An 11,526-nucleotide genomic window follows, 5' to 3' on the forward strand; every position below is an offset into this window, starting at 1 on the left:
CCAAAAAAAAAAGGGATTAATTAAGGGGCCAGACTTGAACCTGCAGGGGAGGTACCCCCACCACCTGCCAAACACATACACACACAAACACAAACATGTTCAAACACAGACACTGGTGTGAATAGATAAAGCCCAATTCACACAGACAGCAACCAAGCAGGCCTCATGAACTCACAATGACAAACTTTCACAGGTTAAAATGCCAGATGGACACAAAGAAAAACAAACACGCACACAAGTCCAACCCCCTCCCCTTCTCTAACACTGGCTGGGTTTGTGCGGCTCCAGAGGAAACACCTTTACCACTTCACAGAGGCTTTTATTCGCCTGCCTAGGCAGCTCAACACACTCATTAAGTACGATCCTCCTGTTTATTAGACCAAACGTCTTGTTTCAGGATGACAAACGTGTGTGGGGAACTACGGAAATGAAAGGAGATGAATCAAAGGAAACAGAAAAAAATAATTCAAAGGCCTGAGTTTATTGTGTTTGTCCCTTAATCATAGTCCTTGACAACAAGTGAGCCAGGTATCTGAAAATAAGCTTCTGTTGTGTATTCAGGTGGAACAAATAAATCTTGTCTTTGGGAAAAAATGAACAGAAAACATCTGAAGTAAAATCCTTTTGTTGTGCAAACTATTCCCGAGTATTATTATTTAGTTTAAAATGAATTCTAAGAAGTAATTTGTCTTAAACCCCGAAGAAGGAAATGCAAAAAATGTATCTGCGTTCATGCCAGATTCATCGTGGAACTGCAGCGTCGGAACAAAAACGGCAATCCATTCGTCAGCTCTACTTGGACCTTCGAAAGGTGTCCTGTATTAATCCTCGTCCCAGTGGCTCAGCTTTCACCTTGTGGGCTATCGAATACGAGGAAATACGATGGAGTACAATAAAAAAAGAAGGCACTCATCTTTTTTCCAAGCCTGACTCGTAGGAGGCGAAAAGAAACAGACAATCAAAACCAGACGATGTTGGAAAGCTCGTTATCGTAAACTGGACTTCTTTCTAAAAGTTACCTGTCGTGCTTTGGACCAAGATACAGGTGCTGGAAAGTGATATCCATTTTGAGGTATCTAGTTAGATAAGATATAGAATGGTTTGTTGTTACCGACCCCCAAGACAGTGTGTCCTCGCTGACAATTCTCATTTGTTCTCCTGGGCGCTTGTACTTGCTTTAATCAGGCCGTGTGAGCAAAATAAACCTTGTCCGTCTTTCTTCAGAGGGGTTCATGTTTCCTCAGGGTTCATGGGAACAGAACCACACAGAGAGCCACCCCTCGACTTACTTACAACGCTGTTTTTTTTCCCCCCCAGATCTGCGATTAGGACCATTGACGGGCCAACACGAACTCGCCCTTACTTGACTTCAGATTCAGTCGGGACATTGGGATAGGAAAACTGAGAAAAAGAATCCAATCGTTGAAAGAATTGGAACCAGTTTAAAAATCATGGCATCTGGTATGTGTGCATGCCAATATTTCACTCTAATCCCATTTCAGGCAATAATCTCATTATAGGAACAGTTATGTAAAAACTTTAATCCGATTATCTCAATCAGAATGAGTGGGATAATCGTAAGTTGACTGGCATATATAAGTGCTCAACGTTGTGATTTCCTAAAAACAAGGTCAGTTCAATAGCTTTTAGTAATACCGATGATCTTCCTTCCTTTTGCCTTGTTGATGTCGTTTCATAAATGTCTGCTAAGCTCTCTGAGAACCCTGCGTACATGTTGATCTGCTACTGAAGAAGACCATCATTTATCTGTCTCAATAACGTTGTGACCCATCTTAAAAAGGTCCTTTAAGACGTTGACCAAGAATGGGTCCCAACAGGCTCCATATATTCCACAAAATCAACAAAATAAAACACTTCTGTCCATACTTGTTTGGAATATTATTGCACAAGCTCTAAATATTCTTTGTAAGTTCTCTAGCCACTATCACTTCAATTTGCTGAATTGCCTTGAAGTCCACTGCGTTGTATTTCCAGGCGAGATAACAGTATATCATCGACGTATAACCTCTAAATCAACCAAGTTAATCAAGCTTACACTATCCAAGTTGGTTCAATTTTCATTACGGGGACAATAAAGCCTATTGTACTCATTGTGTCATATTGTTTTGCATCGAATCGTACAATCATTTCGTATTAGCTATGACTTAAGTCTGACTGATGAACCGACCGCAGCAGCGACAACTGAACTGCGACGCTCTGAGTATTAATAATAAAAAATGCATTTTGTGTTATCATGCCAAACAGCAGGGACATCCAGATACAGGCCTTTGCTCCCATAATCTTCCAGCCCAGACCATTTTAATCCAGGGTCTGCTGGATTCTGTCTGTCCGACATCTACAAGTAGATGAAAACGTTCGCACCAAGGGCAGCTCCCTGGAGCCGGGCCCAGACCCCGACAAAACCCCCCGTCCATCTGTCTTCATCTGGCACCATCGGCCACAGACGGAACCGAGGCTGACACGCAAACACAATAAAAGCCTTTCGGATTTTTTGACAAGGGATAAAGGGCAATTCAGAATACATATTTCATCATCTGACAACACTTCTGAAGCCTTGTTAAGACTTAAGAACACGACATGCTGATGTCTCTTATTTCAGCTCTTCAGAGGATCAAATAATCTCCATAATAAGCGACAGGAAAGGGCATGGGGGGGGGGGGGGGGGGGGGGGGGGGGTGTCTTACAAAGCTTTGCAAACTCCTGATATAAATGAATCACCTCTAATCTCACCTCTAATCTGAACTATCGTTGTTCTGCACGCATGAGCGCGCACAAACATCAAGATCAATTTGTTGCCGAACCACCAAGAGGTGAAAATGCACCTTTGCACTAATGCATCAAAGTGGCTGAAAGTTGGCCTGAGTTCAATGTTTGTTTGTGTGTTTATGTGCTTCTGCCGCTCATGGCCTGCATTAACCCAGCAGGCGATCAAGAGGTAGTGTGTGAATGTATTATCTGTGTGTGTGTGTGTGTGTGTCTGCTGGCTAGCCGGGTCAAACTATGAGGTTTGTTAGACATGGAGAGTTAATCTCACTCTGGCTCACATCCACATGTTACAAAATAAATGCAAGCACACACAGACGCACACACACATTCCCTCAGTCCTCTTGCGGCGAGCTGAGTTGTAAATTTTTAATCATAAGGGCTCTAATCACTCAAGCTCGCGGTCCATCTTAAACACAAGTCCTGACCTCCACTAACACACATCAAGCCGGAGACAGACTGATGCTGGCAGCTTCATACTCAAATGTCACATCATCCTGTATCCTAAACAGACACAGCACTTCTCAGATAAACAAAACCCTCTACGTCCATGCCCCAGTATGATTTCCTTCTTTCAGTTTAGAGCTCCGTTTTTTTTTTTTGTTTTTTTTTTTGCCTCTTGTCATCTCTCGTCATCACGAGTAAGAATTTAATCTCAGCTGGCTCGGCAGGTTCAGCAAAGGTTAAATAACAGATCACGGTGAGTTTTTTTTTATTCTTTCAGTTTTTGTGAAAATCATCCTGACATTTCAAACAACATAGGATATACAAGCAGTAAAAAAAAAAAAAAAGCAACTATCATTATATACCAATGTAAAATGAGTGATGTAACCCTCTGGCGTGGTTTTCTTTTAAGCGCTTACTTGACCTGTAGAGCAGAACAAAGGATTGAACCACTCATTTGTTGACTAATCAAAAATTAATCAAACAATTTTAATAATAGTTTGAGAATGTATAGGAAAGCTCCAAACATGATCTTGTCACCATATTATTGTATATTGAATTTTGATTTTAGAGAAGACAAAATAAGCGTACTGAAGACGACCTTTTGACCCTTGTAAATTCAGATTTTCCCAACTGTTTGTCATCTGTTAACTGCCAACAAATTGCAACAATTAGGCCCCAAAAAAACCCATCTTTTTCATAAAAAATTACGCAAAAAATTGAAATCATTGTTTCTTTGTGAAATTGGCCCATTTTCATAACATATTGAATATTTTACTTGATACATGATCACTCAGTATAAACTTATCGACTTACTTTTCCAGTAATTGCTTGTTTTAAATGTGATTTTTCGCCCTGAGTCTCGCCTCTCAGGCTACACGAGGTCAGTCCCACCTTGCAGACTGCACTTAGGGCTTAATAACAAAAAAAAACAACACATATCTAACAAGCAACCTGAGTTTTTCTTAGCAAACCTATTGTCTAGATTTGAAGAAGCCAGCTCATATATATATATATATTTAGGAGTCATAATCTGTTGCTCAAGGGTACTTAGGCATTAACCACACTGGTCTCTGGAAGAAATCAGTTTGAAGGCAACATCCGCAGAAAGCCCACTCGAGCCCTGGACAAACAGAGGAAGTTCTAAACATTTCTGAGTAATTTTGCTTCCTTGGAAGGCGTAAACAGTTCTGCTTTTTTGGCTCGCCGCCTGAAATCTACCATCTTCAGCAGCACTGTACAGCCAGCAGCCACTGAGCTGTGTATCATAGTCTCAGATTGTATAAATAAACCCTTTTCCCCAGAGCGCCGGTCTTTAAAGGGCACCCAGCGTCCAAAAAGACTCTGGTGATGAGCTGTAACACAACGATGCAGTGAATCTTAGTCAGCACAACGTACTTTATCATATTGACTTTTTCAAGAGGCATTGTGTGCGTCTGTGTCTGTGTCTGTCTGTGTCTGTGTGTGTGTGTGTGTGTGTGTGTTACTGCTCCACCCTCCCCTCCTTCCCCTCTATTGTTATTCCGTGCTTTGCTATTCCCCACACAGAGCAAACATTCATCACTCGGTCTTGTGGACATGCCAGCGGAAAAGATACAACTTTTCCAGGTCTGTGTCGCGTCCCCTCCACTTTCTGCTAACCTACATACTGAAGACACAAGAGGAGGAGGAGAGGGACACACACACACACACACACACACACACACACACACACACACACACACACACACAAGGGGACGAGACAGACGGACAGAAAGGAGAGGAGAGTTGCAGCTTCAGACCGAAAAATGGACGAGGAAAAGGACTTCTGTCTTCAGGTTATTCTAAGATATCGCTCCAGCCAAACATGCGATTGTGATCATGTGAAACAAGTCAGCGTGCTGCTGCTTTGTCATCTTTTCCTGCAAAGTTTTGTGACCCCAGCACCGAATAACAATCCATGTGTCTCTTTACTTGAGTCATTTACGGCCTCAGAATCACTTTTAATAACTTATTACTAGTTTGGACATGGAATACGGAGGGAGCCAACTCCTATATAAGTTCACTATGATCCAGTTTTGACATATTTTTTCATGGTCTGTCTTGCGCTGAAAGAAGGACGCATTCTGTCTCTCCTTTTTGCCGCCTTGGGACGATCTTTGGATGGGAGTTCCTCCTCAACCTAAACTGTGTAAAGACATCCTGCATTCTTCATTTTTCTCACCCCATAAATCAACCTGATCCAATTGAACATTTACAATAACTGTCCAATCAGTAAATTGGCATGTTTTTTTTTTGCCAGCTGAATCAACACTGTGTTTATCTCATTACTTTTAAAGCTCCTCCAGGTCAGAAATTAATGACACACTAATGGTCCAATAAAAAAAAAAACCCTGGATTACGCATTGACTGAATACTTATCTGATCCTGTAACATGAAGCAGGATCAGATGGAAAAAAAAACTTCCATCCAACTTTTACCCAACATCTACAGTAACTCAAATCGGCTAACAGGAGAGGAATCAAACCTGCATCCTTTTTTTTTTTTTTTTATCCAACTCCACCGGGTTGGAGGCTACACTACACGACGGGGTCCACACTGATAATCTCGCGAGGTTTAATCTTTTCGCGTGCAATTTAATTAATTTGCCGGGGTTTTGGCATGTAGGTGTTCACTCTCATAATCTGCCTGAACTGGAGGAATCAATCATCCCGACAAGCCTCGGGCGCTCAAGGAGACGATAAACACCCCCACCCCCCTCTCTCTCTCTCTCTCTCTCTCTCTCTCTCTCTCTCTCTGTCTCTTCTCTCATCCCTCTCACACACACACACATATGAGGCATGTCACGGGACATAAACAACAACAACAACAACAAAAACCTCCTTAAAAGGTCTCACTCCATCCCAATGTGGGGCCGGATTAGATTCGATTTTTTTTTTTTTTTTTTTTTTTTTTTTTTAGGGGGGGTGGGGGGGTCGTGCTGGATGAAATCACTCCGCCCCGCCATCAACACACTTCTACATCCTCCTAAACACAAAGTCCCCGTATTTATCAATAACAATCCGCCTTATCTGTTATTAAAACTGCTTGGCTGTCTTTGTGGCTGCCTGTGCTTTATAGTCCCCGTATCAAAAGACATGCTTCTCTAAGTGTCACACCGACCCCGTTTTCCTTTCCAAAACCCACCCCAGTCATATCTACTTCTTCTCTACTATGAGGATTAAAGGCGCCATGTAGGACAAAGATTGCTGCTATAACACAATAGGCGCACACCGGTCCGTCACCCACCTTTGTCATCCCCGAGCTGTGATGTGACGAGGCGGTGATGATTTCTCCTCCGGTTAGGGGCTCTGTGGTCCCGGCCAGCCGGCTGCCTGCCTGCCTGCCCCTCGCTGTCCTCCTCCTCCTCCTCGTCTTCTTCTTCTTCTTCTTGGTAGATTTTTTTTTTTTTTTCTTTTAAAGGAAAGCCTCCGGTCCTCTTCCTCCAGCTAACCTGCCTCTCCTTCTGCTGTGCGTGTGATGCGTTCAGGTGTCGCAGGCGGCGAGGCGGCAGATCTGCTGTCTGTCTGTCGTCAGAGGATCCTCGCGACTCCTCGTGCTATAAAACCGGGAGACGGTTGCCCCCCTCTCTCCCTCTCCCTCTCTCTCTCTCGCTCTCTCGCTCTCTCTCTCTCTCGCTCTCTCGCTCTCTCTCTCTCGCTCTCTGTCGCTGTAGCCAATGCGCGCGCGTCTGTGCCTGTGATGATGCTGAGGACGCGTGCTGGCTACGCATGGTACACACGAGCATCTCCACGAGCATGGGGGCATCCATACCCGGATCTTACCTTGAAATGCCACATTTAATAACTCAGGTGAACGGACCTGCTGCTCACGTGCTTTATTGTTTGCTACCTGTCTCCTCAGTTTTAATTGTGTTTGTGTTTACTAAAGAATCACACAAATAAAGTTCATTTGATTTTGAACTGGGGCTTGACAGCAGACTGTAACCCTTTTCTACGGTGGCCGGTAGGGGTCAAACGCTCAGCAACTGATGAAACCACATACATATAGAAAAACACGCAGCATATATAGAAACGCTGCACATTCAAAAGCAAATGCAAACTACCACCACAAATGCAAAGGCTGAAACGTGCTGCAAAGACACAAACGCACTGCAAAAGAAACAAACGCGCTGCAAAAGAAACAAACACGCTGCAAAGACACAAACGCGCTGCAAAAGAAACAAACGCGCTGCAAAAGAAACAAACGCGCTGCAAAGACACAAACGCGCTGCAAATACACAAACGCGCTGCAAAGACACAAACGCGCTGCAAAAGAAACAAACGCGCTGCAAAGACACAAACGCGCTGCAAATACACAAACGCGCTGCAAAAGAAACAAACGCGCTGCAAAAGAAACAAACGCGCTGCAAAGACTCAAACGCGCTGCAAAAGAAACAAACGCGCTGCAAAAGAAACAAACGCGCTGCAAAGACACAAACGCGCTGCAAAAGAAACAAACGCGCTGCAAAAGAAACAAACGCGCAGCAAAGAAACAAACGCGCTGCAAAAGAAACAAACGCGCTGCAAAGACACAAACGCGCTGCAAAAGAAACAAACGCGCTGCAAAGACACAAACGCGCTGCAAAGACACAAACGCGCTGCAAAAGACACAAACGCACTGCAAAGACACAAACGCACTGCAAAGACACAAATGCACTGCAAAGACACAAACGCGCTGCAAAAGAAACAAACGCGCAGCAAAGACACAAACATGCTGCAAAAGAAACAAACGCACTGCAAAGACACAAACGCGCTGCAAAAGACACAAACGCGCTGCAAAAGAAACAAACGCGCTGCAAAGACACAAACGCGCTGCAAAGACACAAACGCACTGCAAAGACACAAACGCGCTGCAAAAGAAACAAACGCGCAGCAAAGACACAAACATGCTGCAAAAGAAACAAACGCACTGCAAAGACACAAACGCGCTGCAAAAGACACAAACGCGCTGCAAAAGAAACAAACGCGCTGCAAAGACACAAACGCGCTGCAAAGACACAAACGCACTGCAAAGACACAAACGCGCTGCAAAGACACAAACGCGCTGCAAAGACACAAACGCGCTGCATAAGCATCAAACGCGCTGCAAGTACAGAAACTAAACTTAAGTCAAAACACACACAACCAGAAAACAAGGCCTGTAGGGGCGCTTTGTTCATTTAGCCTACGGGATAGAGTAAGAGAGACAGCTAGGATCAGAAAGTTATGTTTAGATAGGGGGAGTTGTATCGTTGAAAGACACGGGATAACTTCAATGTTACTGAAACGCGGAGATTAAAGCGAGTCCGACCGGGATTTTGACACTGGGGATGAGAGCCGAGTGTGGGTCCGTGGCTGCGGCCCCGGGATGCCCGAATGCCAGGATGCCTATCTAGATATTATCCGGAGTGCATATGTGAAAACGGCTTGATACATAAATGCAGAGGCAGGGCTGCATTTAGTGATTACAGGGGTCTTGTGGGTGGAAGATGGGGGAGGGTGTGTGTGAAAATCAGTGTACTTGTCATCAGCCGTTTCTGTCAGCCTGAGATCACCTCAAACAAATCTCATATCAAACCAATAAACCATTGAGAGAATGCAATTCTTAAGGATGGAATGGATTTGGTTAAGGCTCAACTCTACCACTCTATCAGGGTGTACCCCCCCCTCCAGCTGGGATCGGCTCCAGCCCCCTGCGACCCCGGGAAAAAGCGGTAAAGAAAATGGATGGATGGGTTTTATTGTCTTGGTTTTTACTCACAATGGGTTTGTAATTCACAAGACTTTTAGAACAACTTCTGTATATTTGTTGACGACCGTACATTTCTTTAGGTTAAAATAAATGTGACCTGGGGCGCTGGTGGCGCAGTGGTAAGTGCCCGTGGCTCCCTTACCGCATGTCATTCCCTACTCTCTTTCTCCCTGATTTCCTACTCTATCCGCTGTCATATCTCTCCATTAAAGGCACAAAAAGCCCAAAATAAACCTTTAAAATAAAATGTGACCTATTGATGTAAAAAAAAAAAAAAATACATATCACATTAAATGATACAATACGACATGAATCGATAAGATTCAATACAATATGATAGAATTCCATACAATACAATAACATACAAATATCGGGCCTGGGGGGGACAAGGCCTTCTCCATTGCTGCTCCCACCCTCTCGAACTCACTCCCAAAAAACATCAGAGACTTCCTTCAAGAAATCCCTACAAACTCACCCCTTCAACACTACAGCCACTAACTTCCACCCCACCCTCCCTTACATTACTCTTCGTCTTACTGTCCTCGTTGTTCTTTTTTTTGTTTGTTTTTGGGTTTTAATTAATGACATGACTCTTGGCTGTAATAATGAATGAATAACAAGGAGCCTGCGTTTGAAGCCGCGCTGCAGCAGGATACACCGTTTGTTTCATTATTCCAGGATGGAACAGTGAACTTTGATTTGGCAACGCGTTCTCTTCCTTACATATTGATCCTGTCTGTGATGAGCTGTGGAGTTTAAAACACATTGCTGGCATTATAATTAATAGTTTTCGGTCCTGTTTGTGGGTCAGCAATAATGCACGACACCGCAACGCTGAATAGACAGAATTTGCTTTAGAGGCTGTTTCCCTATTGATCGCCTTCTTTGTTTCCTTTCCTGCTTTTTTTAAAGTGTTAATGAAGTTTGATTCAACTGGAAAAAGTAAAGATTGATGTTTCTGAAAATTGGAGTATTTGTCTTGCTGTCAACGTCTCTAAAAAAACAAGATCTTTGCAAAGTAAACCAGTATATCAGTGCAAAGATCTGCACCTCCTCCCTATTCTTATTATTGAAGCAAACAGGCAAATATTAATGGCTTGACCATTGTTTCTTCATATCCTGCACTATATTTACATTAGTCACAGACATTACATATATTTGTCTTTAGTCTGCATAATTTTCTTTATCTTTAGATATGTATTATGATTAGCTTGGATTGTAAGCAACATCGTAACCTCGTACCAAACTTATTTAGACTTTTTGTGGATTAAAAAAATTCCTTAACAACTGTCATGTTAAAAAAAAAAAAAAATCAAAGTAAACGTGCATCTTTTCCAAAACATGAATGTCACTTATTTGTCCTCTGGAGTTAAACCAGGACAAAGTCTTTTCATTTTGCTCCCCTGTTCGAGGGAGGAGGCTTGGGGGGGGGGGGGGGGGGGGGGGGGGGTGAGGGGGGCGCTCCTTCATCCACCGCTACAGACGCCGTAACCCCGACACGCTTGGCTTCATCTTCCATTCGAGCTGTCAGGGTGCAATCAGCGGACATGGAGAGTGCTCGGCCGGGCTGTGACATTACTTTGACCCCTGTGGGGGTCCCTCACAGCACAAACAGGCCCCCCCCACCACCACCACCACCATGCCCCCCCCTCTATGGAGCTGAATAATTCAGTGTCATGAGGTTGGGGACGTTGTGGAAAAAGCGAGGCGCGGACAGGTTAATTCAAAGTTTGCATGCGTGGGGGTTGAGGTGCATCCTAAATATGTTTCCTATCGCTGATTTGTACCGCCTGTTCTGCATTGCAGGCGGGTTCAAGGAAAGAAACTTTTGTCAAATGTCATTTTTAAATATTTGGACTTTTTGGGGGATATACGCCTAACTTGAAATCAAACATTGAATCTTTGTTTTTTTTCCTGTTTTCACAGATCAAATACTCGTGTATGTCTTGACAAAGTAAGCGATGGAGTCATTTGATTGAACAAGAGGCATCCTGTGAGCGCTTATCATTATCATGTATATAAGAAATGACAACATGCTCCATCTCCTGTCCTTGTACAAAATTGAAGCCAAAACTCTTGACACTGACGTCCGTATTTATATTTATGTATTATATAACCAAGACATGTGCAGAAAGGATTCGGCTGGTGGAGGGTTAGATTTACCAGAAAACTGCATTTTTTTGTTGCCCCTTTAAAGGCCTGACATCCTACAAATGACATTCAATCCTATTAAAAAACTTATTTTTTTCCGTCTTTCAGCTCCTTGGCTATTCGACCAGAACCTTTTTTTGATTAACTTTGCACCTTCTGCGGCCGTCTTTTGCTTTCTTTTGTAATTCAAATTGATTGTTTCAGAGGGTCTAAAAATAAAGGTTTGATCTCTTTGGTCAACGAACCGAGAGCTGTGTGCGTTTTAAAATGTGAAACTACCTCAGACTCCTGGTCGGTGCTTTATGTTGAAGAGGTGGGGAGGAGGGAGGGGGGAGGGGGGGCAGGTGTAGTGCCTCATTTGGTACAGATAAAACCTTATAGTGTTCCACGAGGGGC

At 43.5% G+C, this 11,526-nt stretch overlaps 1 protein-coding gene across 1 annotated transcript in view; it reads right to left on the minus strand.

The window, feature by feature from the left end:
- Positions 1-6,860, minus strand: part of gal3st3 (galactose-3-O-sulfotransferase 3) — a 32,135-nt gene extending 25,275 nt beyond the window's left edge. Inside the window, exon 1 of the mRNA XM_061031087.1 lies at positions 6,496-6,860. The gene's annotated coding sequence lies outside the window, so the exon portion shown is untranslated. The remainder of the gene's footprint in view (positions 1-6,495) is intronic.
- Positions 6,861-11,526: the final 4,666 nt, after the last annotated feature.

Source organism: Labrus mixtus, chromosome 23 (assembly GCF_963584025.1).
Source record: "Labrus mixtus chromosome 23, fLabMix1.1, whole genome shotgun sequence".
NCBI classification, from domain to species: domain Eukaryota; kingdom Metazoa; phylum Chordata; class Actinopteri; order Labriformes; family Labridae; genus Labrus; species Labrus mixtus.